General features: G+C 43.5%; 1 long non-coding RNA gene across 1 annotated transcript in view; it reads left to right on the top strand.

Moving 5' to 3' along the window:
- Nucleotides 1-16271, top strand: part of LOC142858801 (uncharacterized) — an 89605-nt gene extending 73334 nt beyond the window's left edge. Inside the window, exons 2-3 of the long non-coding RNA XR_012912087.1 lie at nucleotides 14844-14932; nucleotides 15421-16271. This is a non-coding gene — a long non-coding RNA (uncharacterized LOC142858801). The remainder of the gene's footprint in view (nucleotides 1-14843; nucleotides 14933-15420) is intronic.
- Nucleotides 16272-16887: the final 616 nt, after the last annotated feature.

Genomic DNA, 16887 nt, shown 5'->3' with positions numbered 1-16887 from the left:
ATTTTGTGTTAAGAATTTGTTGGGTTTAACATTTTCTTTGACTGATGAATCTATTACCTCTATTGTACCTTCAATGCCTGAGATTCTCTTTTCTATCTCTTGTATTCTGTTATTTATACTTGGATCTGTAGTTCCTGATTGTTTATCCAGATTTTTCATTTCCAGATTTTTCTGTTTATGGTTTTTTTGTTGTTGTTGCCTCTATTTCACGTTTTGAACCATTTCTTTCACCTGTTTGGTTGCTTTTTCTTGGTTTTCTTTAAGGGATTTGTTGATTTCTTCCAATTTTTTGGTAGTCTTTTCCTCCATTTCTTTAAGGCAATTTTCCATCTCCTCTTTAAGGACCTCAATCATCTTCAAAAAATTACTTGTAAGATTTTTTTTCCTGCTTCATCTGCATTAGGATGTTCAGGTCTTGTTATTTTTGAACCACTAGTTTTTGGTGGTACTGTATTTCTCTTAATGTTGTTGAGTATTGTCTATCTATTTCTTCCTTCAATCAGAACAGGTAGATCCTGTGTTTCTGGGGGGACCCCTTTTCCTCCAATTAGTGTACTTGGGGAAATGGCTCTGTTGATCTCTCCTTAAGGTAGAAGAGAGCCTTCAGTTGTAGTAATAGGAGCGGCAGGCTGCTTCCCGCTACACGGCTCCCGCCGGCTAGCTTTACCCGAAATAATTACACAGAAACTGTATTCTTTTTTTTCCTTTTTTTAAATTTTTTTTTTATTGAGAAAAGGAAAAAAAAAGTTTCCGCCTCCTCCCAGCCTCCCATTTCCCTCCCCTTACTCTCACCCTTCTCCCCCTCCCCCCACTCCTCTCCCCCTCCCTCTCCAGACCAAAGAGCAGTCAGGGTCCCCTGCCCTGTGGAAAGTCCAACGTCCTCCCCGCTCCGTCCATGTCTAGGAAGGTGAACATCCAAACTGGCTAGGCTCCTACAAAGCGAGAACATGAAGTAGGATCAAAACCCCGTGCCATTGTCCTTGACTTCTCATCAGCCCTCATTGTTCTCCATGTTCAGAGAGTCCGGTTTTATCCCATGCTTTTTCAGTCACAGTCCAGCGGGCCTTGGTGATCTCCCAATAGATCAGCCCCACTGTCTCAGTGGGTGGGTGCACCCCTCGTGGTCCTGACTTTCTTGCTCATGATTTCCCTCCTTCCGCTCCTCATTGGGACCTTGGGAGCTCAGTCCAGTGCTCCAGTCTGGGTCTCTGTCTCTATCTCCATCCATCACCAGATGGAGGTTCTATGGTGATATGCAAGACATTCGTCAGTATTGCTATAGGATAGGGTCATTTCAGGTTCCCTATCCTCAGCTGCCCAAGGAACTAACTGGGGACATCGCCTTGGGCTCCTGGGAGCCACTCTAGGTTCAAGTCTCTTGTCAACCCTAAGGTGGCTCCCTTAACTAAGAATTGTGCTTCTGTGCTCCCCTATCCAACCTTCCTTTATCCCAATCATCCTGTTTCCCCAAGTTCCCCCCATCCTCCTCTCCTCACTTTTCTCTCCCCATCTCCCCTTATCCCCATCCCACCCTACCCCCAAGATCCCAATTTTCTCCCCGGCAATTTTGTCTACTTTCTATAGCCAAGAGGATAACTATATGTTTTTCCTTGGGTTCACCTTCTTATTTAGCTTCTTTAGGTTCACCAATTATAGACTCTGTGACCTTTATTTATGGCTAGAAACAAATTATGAGTAAGTACATCCCATGTTCATCTTTTTGGGTCTGGGATACCTCACTCAGGATAGTGTTTTCTATTTCCATCCATTTGCATGCAAAATTCGAGAAGTCATTGTTTTTTACTGCAGTGTAGTACTCTAATGTGTATATATTCCACACTTTCTTCATCCATTCTTCCATTGAAGGGCATCTAGGTTGTTTCCAGGTTCTGGCTATTACAAATAATGCTGCTATGAACATAGTTGAACAAATGCTTTTGTCATATGATAGGGCATCTCTTGGGTATATTCCCAAGAGTGGTATTGCTGGGTCCAGGGGTAGGTTGATCCCGAATTTCCTGAGAAACCGAAACACTGATTTCCAAAGTGGTTGCACAAGATTGCATTCCCACCAGCAATGGATGAGGGTACCCAATCCTCCACAGCCTCTCCAGCAAAGGCTATCATTGGTGTTTTTGATTTTAGCCATTCTCAAAGTTGTTTTGATATGCATTTCCCTGATCACTAAGGAGGTTGAGCATGACTTTAAGTGTCTTTTGGCCATTTGAACTTCTTCTTTTGAGAATTCTCTGTTCATTTCAGTGCCTCATTTTTTAATTGGGTTAATTAGCATTTTAAAGTCTAGTTTCTTGAGTTCTCTATATATTTTGGAGATCAGACCTTTGTCTGTTGCGGGGTTGGTGAAGATCTTCTCCCAGTCAGTAGGTTGCCTTTTTGTCTTGGTAACAGTGTCCTTTCCTTTACAGAAGCTTCTCAGTTTTAGTAGGTCCCATTTATTCAATGTTGCCCTTAATGTCTGTGCTGCTGGGGTTATACATAGGAAGCGATCTCCTGTGCCCATCCAGAAACTGTATTGTTTTAAACACTGCCTGGCCCATTAGTTCCAGCCTCTTATTGGCTAATTCTCACATCTTGATTAACCCATTTCTAATAATCTTTGTAGCACCACGAGGTGGTGGCTTACCAGGAAAAATCTTAACCTGCGTCTGTGTCAGGTGGAAGAATCATGGCGACTGCCTGACTCGGCTTCTTTCTCCCAGCATTCTGTTTTGTCTACTCTGCCTACCTAATTTTCTATCCTATTAAAGGGCCAAGGCAGTTTCTTTATTAACCAATGAAATCAACACAAAACAGAAGACTCCCACATCATTCAGTGAACGTTTCTCCAGGTGTCTGCTGGCCCAAAGCTCAGATGGTGGTTCCTCCTGGTGTTGGCAGGGTTAAGGCTGAGACTCCGGTGGTCAGATAATTTCTGGAGGCCACTGCTGTCATCACTGCCTGCTGTGTTTCTGCTCACACTAATCCTCCTGGTGGTCTGGCCCGGCCCACCCTGGTACTGCTTATGCTTCTCTTGGCCATCTTGGCCTTTCAACATTTTACCACATCAATCACAACAATACATTTTCACCCAGTGTACAAATATCCCACAATATCTTCTGATTATTTATTTGGCCCTATTTTGATGTATTAGTTTTGTTTTATCTCATATTTTAAATTTATGATTCCTTAGAAGCTTGTTTAATGGGAGGCAGAAAAGGAATGGATCTGTATGGGAGGGAATAGGGAGGAAATGGGAGGATTAGAGAGAGGGGGAAACCTTAATCAGGATATATTATGTGAGAAAAAATATTTTCAGTAAGAGGAAAAAATGTATCCCCTATGATGTTGTCATTATTATCCTTCCATGGCCTTCTGGAATACCGTTATTTTTGTTTCTTATAGATTTGTATATTTTATTTTATGTGTATGAGTGTTTTGTCAGAATTATGTTTGTGCACCCTGTTCAGTGCCTGGTGCCAGATCAGTTATGGGTGGTTGTGAGTCTTCATGTGGGTGTTGATAAATGAACCCAGGTCTTCTGCACGAATAGCCAGGGCTCACACCCACTGAGCCTCCTCTCTAGCCCCAGAAGTGCCCTTTTCATGAAGTCTTTGGAAAACAACACTCTCTTCCTGCTGTAAACAGATCAAGTTCTGGACCCCCTGATGTCACTCAATGCTAACTGCTGTGTGGTATATATGGGTATTGTTCTTACTTGTACTAGAAGGAGGGAATTGCATATGGTTTAGCTATGAGCATCATACACCTTCTAGATCAGGGTCATGCAAGTGTTGAATGAAGTGTTTTGCTGAACTGTAGTTCTAACTTAGTGTAATGGTTATTTTAAGTACCAGTGTGACTAGGTATGGAGTGGAGTATTCAGATATTTGATGATATATTTATTCTGGCTGTTTCTGTGAGAGTAGTTTTGGATGAAATTAACATTTAAGACGGGCGATGGTGGTACATGCCTTTAATCCCAGCACTCGGGAGGCAGAGGCAGGCAGATCTCTGTGAGTTTAAGTCCATCCTGGTTTACAAGAGCTAGTTCCAGTACAGGCTCCAAACTTACAGAGAAACTCTGTGTTGAAAAACCAAAATAATAAAATAAAGTAAAATATTTAGATGGGCCCACCGAGTAAAGGTATTTGCTCTTCCTAATGTGGGTGGGCCTTAAGCAATCAGTTAAAGACCCCAGTAGAACAAAAGGGCCAACCATTCAATGGCTGAGAGAGCTACTCCTGATGGTCTACCTTTGAAATGAGTTGATAATGGGCTTTTCCCTGTGTCCAAACTCAGTTTGAAATGTCATGTCTCCCTAGACTTGAAGCTGCTGGCTTCTAGGCAGAAACTATTGAGTCTCTCTCGTATGTTCAGCTTGTTGGCTAACTTTGATGCATGATCCTTATTGTCGGGTTTCTATGGAGAGCCTGAATGATAACATATAGTCTTTAAAATTTAGAATTATTTCTGGGAATGAGGAAGAATTTTATCTACTGTTCCTGGGCCTGCATTGATAGAAGGCAGCTTTGAAAATGATACTAATCTTTGGTGCATTTGTTTGCAGAAATCCTCATTAGCTGAACTTTTCTCCCTTCCCATGGTTCCAGGCACATAGGACTTAGGTGGTAACCTCAGCCACCACTGTAATATCTGCTTCAAGCCTACCTTGCTGTTCACTCGAGTCCTGTTCTCCTTACCTCTGTGTGCTTTTCCATGCCCTACCTCTTCTGAAGCCTGACTTAGTGAGACAGACTGACTACTTGTTAAGTATGGGAGAGTTATTAGACCGGCTGATTCATCTGGTGCTGCAGAGCAGTCTACTCTCATGATCACTTGATAATGAAATGATAATTTTAGGCCAGGATCATCTTTAAATAATTGTACCATGTGCCTATAGTGGAGCCCCCTCCAGGAGTGTCAGGGTCAGCCTGCTGTGTCCTTACTGCTATGATGAATCATTCCTGCCCTACCTTTGAAGTTATAGCCGCTCCTAAATGGTGCCAGAGAAACACTGCCACAGCAATAGCACTGTACAGCCTAGGGCCTAGATGAGAAGAGAGATGGCAGGCAGGTCTACAATCCCAGCACCCTGGAGGCCAAAGCAGGAGGATCTGGAGTTCCAACCTAGCCTGTGCTCTGTAGTTGAGATGCTATTTCAAAACCCAAATCTCAACCAACCAAGTGAAATAACTGAAAAACAGAGCAAAAGTTTTCCCCTCTCTATCGTGAAGGCTGGCTTGTTGGGGTTTTTGTCCCACCCAGTACCCCACAGCTGGCAAGCCCCAAAGAAAATCACACAGAGATCTCCATAAGTTATAAAGCTGATTGGTCCATTAGCTCAGGCTACTTATTAGTTCTTGTAGCTTATATTAACCCATTATTTTGATCTATTTTTGCCATATGGCTCCGTACCTTTTTCAGCTGGCAGCATCCTGCTTCCTTGGTGGTCTGCGCAGGACTGGGAGGAATCAACTTCCTCCTTCCCAGAATTCTCCTGTTCTCATTGCATCATTTCTACTTCCAGTCTGGTTTTCCCGCCTATACTTCCTGCCTAGCCAATCAGCATTTATTTAAAACATGATTGACAGATTACAGACAATTCTCCCACACCACCCCTCCCTATTAAAACCACACATGTCCAACATTTGGTTCTGACCAAACCCCAAAATAAGGGCAAGAGAGAACAACTATTTACATATCTCCATTGGAGTTTTATAGGTTAGCACCTACTTATATGGCTTTGAGAGATCCAGTTCTGAAGAATGTGGTTTCTTTATAACATAAACTGAATTAATAATATTAATATATGTACAGTTTTGAGGACTGAACCTAGGGTTTCACCAATTCAAGCACTACTGACTGAGAGTCACCAGCCCCAGATGCCTGTATCTTTAATTGTTTTGCCTGTATTTTCTTGCAGTTTCATAGTTTCAGGTCTAACATTAAAGTTTGTGCTTCATATTGAATTGATTCTTGTGCAGGGTGAGAGATATGGATCTAGTTTCCTTCTTGTCTATGTGCCTATTCAGAGGACCATTTGTGGGAGAGGTTTTCTCTTATGTATGTTTGTTGTTATTGTTACGGTTTTGAGACAGGGCCTCTATGTAATATAGCTCTGACTGGCCTGGAACTTGCTGTGTAGACCAGAGTGACCTTGAACTCACAGAGAATCTCTAAGGCCCAAGACACCTTAGCCATGACTACCACCATTACAGGCTCAGTGGAGACCAGTAAGAGAGTTAGGCCTGAGTTTCAGTTTACTCTAATATAATACCTCTATCCAAATGTCAATCAATCAAGTGTCCTAAAAGTTGGAAACCCCTCACCCCAGCCTTTACTATGTTTAAAACCATACCCCAACTGTTCTCGATGCTCTCTGATAGAACTGCTATGGTGGAACAGACAAGAGGGTCCAAACTTGAGGAAAAAAGACTCCTTGCTTTTGCATGTGGTCTTGGATTCCTTGGTGGTCTTTGGGGGATCTTGAGACTTGGGCATAACAAATCCACCTGCCTCAGTCTCCTGAGTGCTAAGATTAGAGGTGTGCACCATGCCTGTCTAATGTATATTTTCCATACCTTTGTAAAAAATAAGGCTGCTGTAACTGTGTCCATTCATTTATGAATCTTCTGTTGTATTTATTTGCTTCACATTTCTACTTTTGTGCTAGTGCCATGTTCTTTTTGTTACACTGACTCTTACATAGTTTGAGATCATGATTCCTATGGGTTTAGAATTGCTTTGGCTCTTCAAGATCTCTTGTACTTTTCTATGAACCTCAGGACTGTTTTTGTTTTGTTTTATTCTATGAAAAATACTGTACAAATTTTGATGGTGCTGAGTCAAATGTTTTGGCCACAACCAAGGGCAAACTCAATTTCCAGTCCCTGCTCTTTCCCTTCCTGTGTGTCTTCTCTATCCAAATTGCTGGCTTCTCTATGACTAATTCCAATTAGGTAGTTGCTGGCTTTTCCCCCTGATTCAAGGTATAACTTCACTGGGCAGTCGTGGGAGTGTTACAGGGTGATCAAAATATCCCACAACACTGGCCTTGTTACCTGAAAGGGTACCCAGGCTTTTGGGGAGTGCAAGCTTTGCCACAGTCACACCACATGGCAAGATTTTACTAGAAATATTAAGCCAAGACACAAAATGACTGCCTCTGCATGGGAACCAGAGACAGCAATGAGTTGAGCTGAGATGTTGGAAAAATTACAGCAATTGTGGTTGAGTCATTGCAGGTGGGGTTAGGGAAACTCTGTAAAACTTAGTTCTAGAGATAAGTAAAGACTAGTGCTTTAGTAACTTTATATTTGCCCAGCATTCCTCCCTTTAAATGTTTATGAATTGAAGAGGAAGGTCAAAATTTAGGCTGGTGGAGATGGCATGGGATGGGCAACTCATTAAGTTGTCTCCTGTTTTTTGGGACACTGAATGTCATTGGAACAAGGTTGTAGACCAGGCTGGCCTGAATTCACAGAGAAAGAGGCCATTTGGGGATGGTTATTAACTTGAGAAGGGTTGATCGCGTTTCACCTAGTCAAGGTTCAGCTGTTGTGAGGGTTTAATAAGGGTGTTTTTGAAAAAAATGATTAGCTTGTTTCACGTTTACTGAGAACTGGAGATAGTATGGCATATGGAAATGCCAAGGGATGTTAAGGGCTTTGAATAGGGTTTGGGAAATTCAGGCCCATTATTTGATTGGAGAGAAATAGGGACTCCAAAGTGAGGGATGATCTATTAGAGAAGGTTCAAGACTGTTTGTCTCCTTTTGTTGGTGGGGGAACACCTCTACTCATCCTGAGAAGGCATTCACCAAGACCAAGAAGTACTTGATCTGTTTGATGGTGGGCATATGTGGTGTGGGACAGTTGTCTGTATTCTGTCAATTATATTTTAAATAAATGCTGATTGGTCAGTAGCCAGGCAGGAAGTATAGGTGGGACAACCAGACCTGAAGTAGAGGCAGGTCAATGAGAAGAGGATAATTCTGGGAAGAGGAAAGCTTTGTCTGCAGTCCTGGATCAGCCATAGAAGAAGCAAGATGTGACCTACCCCACTGAATAAGGTACCGAGCCACGTGGCTAACATAGATAAGAATGATGGGCTAATATAAGTTATAAGAGTTAAGAAGCCTGAGCTAATGGTCCAGTCAGTTTATAGTTAATGTAGACCTCTGTGATTTCTTTGGGACTTAACAATTGCAGGAACCAGGCAGGACAAAAACTCAAATAACACATATGGGTAAAGTAAAGTTGTCAGTCAGTTCCTGAGAGAGTAGGAAAAGGGGGCCATAGTAACTGGAGTTCAGGTTAGACATTTGATAGATCTTTCAAGAGGCAGCAATGAACTTCAAGGAAGACAAATCCTCAGGGATGGATTGTACATAGGCCTTAATGAGTTGAGACGGACCTTGCTATTAGGATGAAAGAGTTGGTGTATATAGGATAGAATTTGTTGAGTGTCCGGGGATAGGTGAAGATGTGGGTTTTAAGGTGAGATTGTCCTGTGGTGGGTGAGATGGATCTGGGTCTCCAAGGTTTATGGCTCTAGCTGCCTCATAGGCTGGATTATTTTCCCTAGAGAGATGATGGAACTTTCAGTCCTCGGCAGTCCTCGACAATTCCTATGGCCGTGGGGGGATGAGAGGTCTTTAACATGGCCATGATTTGATATGAGTTGGCTATTGATCCTCCCTTTGTTGTCAGTAGTCCATGTTCTTTCCAGATGGCTGTGTGACAGAAGGATAGAAAAGGCATACTTGGAGTCCATGTAAAGGTTTAGGGATTGTCCCTGTGTTAGCTGAAAGCATGGGCAAGTTTGGCCTGTTGATTTGTGGGCTGGGCTGGGAGGGCCTGTGCCTTTATCACCTTGGTGTTTGAGACAGTGGTGTATGTGGCTTTTCAGATACCCTGTGTAAGAAGAAGCTGCCATCTGTGTACCAGGTGTAGGTGGCCTGAGGTAATATGCCCTCATATATGTGTCAAGGAAGAGGTAGCAGTTCTTCTAGAGTTTCGTTGCAAGAATGAGGTGGGAATATCTCTAGATTCACTGAAGGACAAGGTTTGAATAGTTGAGGGGTGGACATAGTTGGAAGTGATATCATCTATTAGTGATACCTGAGGAGAGAAAAATTGGGAAGGAGGTTATGTTTGGATGCCTTTGTATGTTAGGTTGTGAGAAGAGAAGACAGCAGGAGGAGAGCCAAAGGTTAGTTTTTTGATTCACAATAAGTTTGGCTGCAGATAGAGCATGTGGGCAGGGCACCCAGCTTTGGGTGGTAAGGTCTTTGTTTTCTTTGATAAATGTTAATTCCCAGTTGGTGGACCATGACTCTGACAGCATATCCCTCCTTTTTTGTGATATATGCAGAAAAGGAACAGCTTAGACCTGGAGGGGGGAGTTCTGGGGGCCTGATAAAATTTATGAAAGTTGGGGAAGCCAGGCGGTGGTGGCACATGCCATTAATATCAGCACTTGGGAAGCAGAGGCACATGGATCTCTGTGAGTTCGAGGCCAGACTGGTCTACAAAACGAGTTCCAGGACAGGCTCCAAAGCTACAGAAAAACCCTGTCTTGAAAAAAAAACACCAACAACAAACACAAAAAGAAATTTAGGATAGAATTTGGTAATTAATATGAGGAGGGGCTCATGTAAGTGGATAAGGGCCATCTTATACAAGGGATGAACAAGAAGGGAGAAAGATGGGATCTAAGAGTGTAGGAACCCATCCACCCCTAAGAAGGATAGAATTTCATCTTTGATGGTGGAGAGTGTAAGGGGTTGTTTAGAGTTTTCTGTCTAAAGTAATAACTTTGTGAGTTGGGGTACTAGTTAGTCCCAGGTTTGGTAATTTGAGGGGTGGACAGTTGGACCTTAGAGAATGAAACCCTATAGCCCTAGCTAGACAGAAAGTTTAGAAGATTTGGAGTGTCTGCTTGGCTAATTTGTCAGGATGGACTACAGAGGAGAAGGCAATCTACATATTATATAAATTTATGTTTAGAGAGAGACAAAGAGAGTAAATCTGGGCAAATAGATGTGAGCTGTTCCAGAACCCCTGGGATAGGACGGTACAAGTGAGCTGGGTGGAGAGGTGGGTATCCAGATTAGTCCAAGTAAAGGCAAAAATGTGGAGATTGAGAGGGATGGAGAAGAAGACATCTTTGAGGTCCAAGTCAGAAATGAGAGGTTTCCAAGGAGAAGGTGGAGAGGAACGTATGGATGTTAGGCACTACGGAATGAAGAGGAACCACTGCAGAGCTGATGAGTCAGAGATCCTGATCCAAGCAGTAGGTTCTGCTGGTTATTTTAACTTCAAGGCTGGGGATGCTAAAGGATGAAGACATGGGTGCAGAAGGGTTTCTCTTAAGAGGTCAGAGATAAGAGGATTAAGTGTCTTGAGAGTTTGGAGTAAGAGTGGTTATTGGGTTAGGGTGATGTACCAGGTAGGACTTTGTAATCAGATGATGGGGGTGACGTTTGGCTATAGACAGGTTTTGGGTATCCCAGACCTGGGGGCCTACCTGAGAAACTGGTAAGGGACATGGTGTGTTGGTTTGTGTGACCTGGAGAGGAGGGGGATGACTGGCTCGCCTAGGGTCAAACAAATGGGGGATGTGAAGAAAATAGCAGCTCCCACTTTAACTAGAAGGTCCCTTTCCAGTAAGACAATGGGACATGCTGGTACCACTAGGAGAGAATGAGTAAGAGGGATACCTTTAAAGATGTGACTGAGTTGTGGGTTTGGAGAGGTTTGTAAGGCTATCCCCTCTACCCTGACAACAGGGAAATGAGAAAGAGAGGTGGGTCATGAATCTCCATTAGGACTTAGTATGTAGCCCTGGTATCCCAGGGGAAGGAGATGGGTAACCCTGATACCAACCATGATGACTACCCGGCCTCCCTGTCAGAGATGGCAGTGATAGTGCCAAGAGAGCCTGTGTCCCCTCAGTCATCCTTGCCCAGACCTAGGAGGTCAGCCCAATGTGCAAAACAATCCCATACCAATTTGTGTAGTGAGGAGGCGAGCAGGCCTGCTTTTCGTCCTGGCCAGCTCCCACATGGTTAGCTTTACATCCAAAATAACAACACACAAATTGTATTCATTTAAACACTGCCTGGCCCATTACTTCTAGCCTCTTATTGGCTAACTCCATATTGATTAACCCATTTCTATTAATGTGTGTAGCACCACGAGGTGGTGGCTTACCGGGAAAGATTCAGCATGTCTGACCTGGTGGCTGGCTCCATGGCATCTGCTTCACTTCCCTTATTCCCAGCATTCTGTTCTGTCTACTCCACCCACCTAATTTTCTGCCCTATCAAAAGGCCAAGGCAGTTTCTTTATTAACCAATGAAAGTAACACATAGACAGATGACCCTCCTTCATCAAGTTTGAACTTATTATTAAAAAGGTTATTTATTTGAGGGGAAAAAAACTTACAGAACACTATCCTACATGACCAGGAAAGGAGTCTAGTCGCCAGAACTGGAGTCTAAAGCAAGAGAGCCAGAGAAGGGCTGCTGCTGCTTTTTAAAGAGAAAGAGAACATGCCCCAGTGGGCTGGTATCTCAACGCTTATTGGCTGAAGGAGTGGAAGGAGCTCCTGCAGCACAGCCAGAGGGCAGTCTGGGCCTGATGTCCCTGTGCTGCAAGGAACACAGGGACAGTTGATAGTCCAGTATTCCTCTTGATGACACTTTGGACATAGAGTGTTTGTGAGGGTTAGGGCAGGCCCAGGCCCAGTGACCCTCTTGACTGCATTAGAAACAGGGTCCAAGCAGTCCTCAGACTTTGGGAGGCAAAGGAGCATAGGCAGACACTGTGGCAGCTGGAAGACTTTAACCAGCATGTGGTATTTTTTTCCGGCTCTCTCATCTCTCCCATGGTACATTTGGAAGGCCAATGCCAGTATTTCTTGCTTGTGGAATTAGGGGTCCCCTCTGTAAACTTCTAAGTTTGACCCTAATGTTGGGGAAACCCTGGGAAAAGAAGTAGCTCATGAGGAGCTGTTTTCCGTCTGTGGTGATGAGGTCCTAACTGGCATATCGTAAGAGAGCCTTGGTAAGGCACTCTGGGAATTGAGACCAGTTTTCATGTCTGTCTTGGACAACCTCTTGTTTTTTTCATAGTTTAGTGCTTTAAGGGCAGCCTTAATGACACCAGCCAGGAGTCAGGTCATGAATTGATCTCTAGCTAGGATACCCCTGGGGTGTTATAGCTCTAATTGGGATCCTGCAAGGGGACCACCTCAACCCAGGTTAGGTGGGCAGTGTTAGTTTGGTGGATCTCATCTGTATGTGCTCTAGTCTATTCCCAGACTCACCAGAATTTCTCAGGGAGAAGGTTGTTCATAAGAATCCTATAGATGTCATGGAAGATAAGGTTGTAAGACTGGGTGATGTATTGGAACTCTTTGATGAAAATAGAGGAGTTGGCTGTGTAGGACCCCAATCTTTTTTTTTAAATTGGGGCTGCTCAGAGAGAAAGGCACATGAGTCCTCACTAGGGTGATTGCTCTGGCCACTTACATAAGGGACGGACAGGGGCTAGAGTAGGTCAAGAGGGGGGGCCTGGAGTGGTGTGGGTAGGGTGGCTGAAGAGCTAAATGAAGGCAATGGAAGTGGTGATAGGTAGGGACTGTGGGTTGAGGTCTGTAGGAAGGAGGTTTCTCAGCTGGTCTAACAGTGGTAGAGGGAGAGTTGGCTGGAGGTTTGGACTTTTGCTAGCAGTCAACACAGAGGGAAGGCTTAGAGCAGAGGTAAGAGATAGTCTGATCTTCAATAACATCTTTCCATTTCCACTATTGATCACAATAGCTGTAAAGATCCTGAATAACATTGGGATCTAAGGCTGTTAGGTGGCTATTTGGACTGTTATCCAGCGGGTGTTGAGGCCAGATTTGGTTGCAAAAGCAAATAAATTTAGGAGCCTCTAGGTTGAGTGCTAGGTGGTGAGGCTAGAGGTTTTCTAAGATACATTCCAAGGGGGAGTCAGAAGGTATTCCCATGGGTAAGAGAGAAGTTTGTAGCTTACAGCCAAGGGTGTCCCCAAGAGTCTGGAGGACTGAAAGAAGACCAACTTATTAGTGGGTTATAACCACACTTAACAGGAATGAGATAGATAGCTCGAAGTATCACGGCTTTTGAGTAAAAGCAGAAGGCAAAAAGACCAAGCCTAGGACCAAGGTCTCACCCAAGGGAAATGTTGGAAACAAGGTTGTTGAAGAGAGCCAGCCATAGCCTTAAAGACTGTGGCTGGGGGTACCTCTACCTCCAAGACTACCATAGGAGTGGCTGATGCTCAAGGGTCACTTTCTCGAACTCGGAGTATGTTTACATCTCCTGATTAGTTGACTTGCCTAATTGCCAGTGGTGGATGGGGTGTCAAGTGGTTGGTGGGTTAGAAGGTGAGTCTGTCTTGGGTGGAATAGAGGTGAAGGACAGGATCCCATTGTGGCTCTGACCCCAAGAGTGAGCAGGGCACTGGAAGAGCCTATATGAGTTCCAGAACCAATGAAAGGGTTCCCAGGCTTTTTGAGAGTGTTAGAGTTACCACAGAATCACCTTATGTGGCAACATCTCATTTAAGAGAATTATTAAGCCAGGACACAAAATGTCTGCCTCTGAGCAGAAACCAGAGACAGCTGCAAGTCGAGCCAGGATGGTGATTTATATAGGGTGAGCAGGAGCATGAACACATAGACCTGGAAAGTACAGCAATTGTGGTTGAGTCATGGAAGGTGGGGTTGGGGAAGCACTGTAAAACTTAGCTCTGGAGTTAAGCAAAGGCCTTAGTAACTTTCTATTTTCCCAGTAGTACCTTGTCTGGTTGGTCATTGAGTTTTTAAAAAAATGTCAGTGTGTTACTATTGTGTGTCTATATTTCTTCATTCCTTCCTACCTTTCTTTCTTTTTTTGATATGATCTCACTATGCAGCCTTGACTTGCCTATAACTCACTATGTAGACCAAGTTGATCTCAAACTCACAGAGACTGGCCTCTTGAGTACTGGTATTAAAGGTGTGTGCCACTATGCCTAGCTATTATTATTGTGCAAATATGTGTGTACATGATCTGTGCCATAACATGTGTGTGGATATCAGAGGACAACCTTGTAAAGTTAGTTCTCTTCTTCTACATGTATGTGGGTTCCAGGATCAAACTCAGGTTGACAGGTTTATGTAGCAAGTGCCCCCCTATTGAACTACCCCACTGGCCCCCAATCATTCAGGTTTTGTTTAGTTTAGTGATGAAGTCTCTCTATGTAGCCCTGGCTGTCCTGGAATTCCTGTGTAGACCAAGCTGATCTTGAACTCATAGAGACCTGCTTGCCCCTACTTCCTGAGTGCTGGAATCAAAGGCTAATGGCCCTATGCCTGGCTCCCAATTATCCAGTTTTGACAATACTACCTCCCTCTTGTCTCTGGACTTGTCCAGTCTCTCTTCATCTTCCGACTACCAAACTAGGGTTTCTTTCTGTAGATCACCACACCAGGCTTGCCTCTGAATCCCTTCCCTCCGCCAGTTTAATGTTATCATCTCTAACTCATTGTCTAAAATACAGGTAGACTGTATGGTATTCTATGTTATTACAGCCTTTTAGGGGTGTTCTGTTACCCCAGAATGCATTTCCATCTAGTCAGTTTGATTCCCCACGTAGGAGATCTCACTCTTCAGCCTTTTCTTTGCAAACACCTTCCCTACCCTACTCCATTATTAGGGCTGTAGCCTCCTCTAAATGACTTCCTTAAATGTCCCTGCTCTGTACTGTGCTGAGCCCTTGGGCGTCTGTGTCTAGAACACTCTAATTCTTCCTTTCCCATCTTTATTTAAGTTTTATGCATCACTTCTGTGGTCCTGTGGAAGTAGCCAGCACTATCCTCTTGTCTAGCACTTGCTATACCGACGGGGACTGAAAAATGGGTGAGTGAGCTGTCAGCATCTTATAGGCAGCGACTCCATTCCCTGTGGAATCCTGTAGTCTAGACCAAGTCTCTATTGCATAGCCAATGCTCACAGAATTAGTATACTTGTGAGGGATTGCGATTTCCAACAGGTTTCCACTAAACAGTTGAGGAAAAGGTGCAGAGTTAGTGGCAAGAGAGAAGAAATGAAGTTCGATGCCTTGATATTTAAAACTTGTTAAAACAAACATTCAAGCATTTGTATTTGCAATCTTACAAATATGCTATAGATTTTAAATGGGTTTTTGGTATATTCCAGCTGTGGTGGTTTGAATATAATTGGCCCCCCATAAACTCATAGGGAGTGGCACCATTAGGAGGTATGACCTTGTTGGAATAGATGTGGCCTTGTTGGAGAAAGTCTGTGACTGTGGGGGTAGGTTTTGAGGTCTCCTTTGCTCAAGTTTTGCTCAGTGTGACACTCAAACCACTTCCTGTTGCCTGTAGATCAAGATGTAGCACTTTCAGCACCATATCTGCCTGATTGCCACCATGTCACAACCTGGTGATAATTGACTAAACCTCTGAAAATGTAAGCCACCCCAATTAAATGTTTTTCCTTTGTAAGAGTTGCACTGGTCATGGTGTGTCTTCACAATAATAGAAACCCTAACTAAGACAGAATTTGGTACTAGGAGTTGGGGTATTGCTGTACTAGACCTGACCGTGCTTTTCTTTGAAGGGATATGGGCCTTGGGACTGTGGATTAGAAAAACAGTTGAATGCTTTAAGTGCTGCTTAATAAGTCAGACTAGGAGGAGCAAGGAAGACAGTGGTGCTGAGTATGATTTGATGAACTCAGGAGGTTTCAGAGGAGAAGAATATAATATGTGACTGGAGATTGTTCTCGTGATATTTTGGTAAAGAATGTGGCTGCTTTTTGCTCTTATCCTAAAATTCTAGCCTGAGGCTAAAGTGAAGAGATTTGGATTAATTCCATTGGCAAAGGAAATTTCAAAACTGTAAGACCCAATCATGACAAGCTCAATAGAGGCCAGAGTCTTAGTAGTTTACCCTAATTACCTGGTTCCAAGAAAGACCACAAACTGAGACCATCCAGGCACCATCCAGGAACAGACCATCCAAAGGAAATTCCTATTGTTCCCACCATTGTAGACAGGATCACCTGCCTGCACACACCCATCACTTTTCACTAGGACATCCCTAGACAAGTGTCAGCCAATCAAGGATCCTGAACCTTAGAAATCTCTCACCCTTCCTTTCCTGTAAAAACCAAACCCCAGCCAGGTGGTGGTGGCACATGCCTTTAATCCCAGCACTCAAGAGGCAGAGGCAGGTGGATCTCTGTGAGTTTGAGGCCATCCTGGTCTACAAGAGTTAGTTCCAGGACAGGCAACAAAGCTACAGAGAAACTTTATCTTGGAAAAACAAAACAAAACAAAATGAAAAAAAGAAAAAAAACCAAACCCCTACTGATCTTGAGGCTCTCTGATCAGCCAATATGTTGGACACACAGAGAGTTCAAATTTGCAAATTTGTATAAGAATAAAGGCCTTTTGCTTTTATATACAGTACTTCATTTCCTAGTTGGTTTTGGAGGGACTCTGTGATCTGGGCATAGCAAAAACAGCCTAGTATAGATTCTATTGTGTGATTATTAATGTTAACTCCATTGAAGATTTCTAATGAAAAGAAGAAAGCTGAGCAAGTAAGAATAAAAAAGTGTACAATTTGAGGAGAAAGGGAAGTGGAATGGAGCTAATACCTGTATTCAAGGAGATGAATAGATTAAGAAATGGAGTAAAGGGAGTGGTGACCTCAGGGCAAAATCCCACCCAGCTAAATCTCCAACTTTTGCAAAGGAATTAAAGAAAAATTTAGGCAAAGTGGTGGTGGCACAGGCTTTTAATCCCATCATTGGGAGGGGAGAGGCTGTCAGATCTCTGAGTGTGA

Source organism: Microtus pennsylvanicus, chromosome 1, assembly GCF_037038515.1.
Source record: "Microtus pennsylvanicus isolate mMicPen1 chromosome 1, mMicPen1.hap1, whole genome shotgun sequence".
Taxonomy (NCBI): Eukaryota; Metazoa; Chordata; class Mammalia; order Rodentia; family Cricetidae; genus Microtus; species Microtus pennsylvanicus.
Note: the sequence above shows the minus strand (reverse complement) of the source record. Positions and strands in the feature narration are given on the sequence as shown.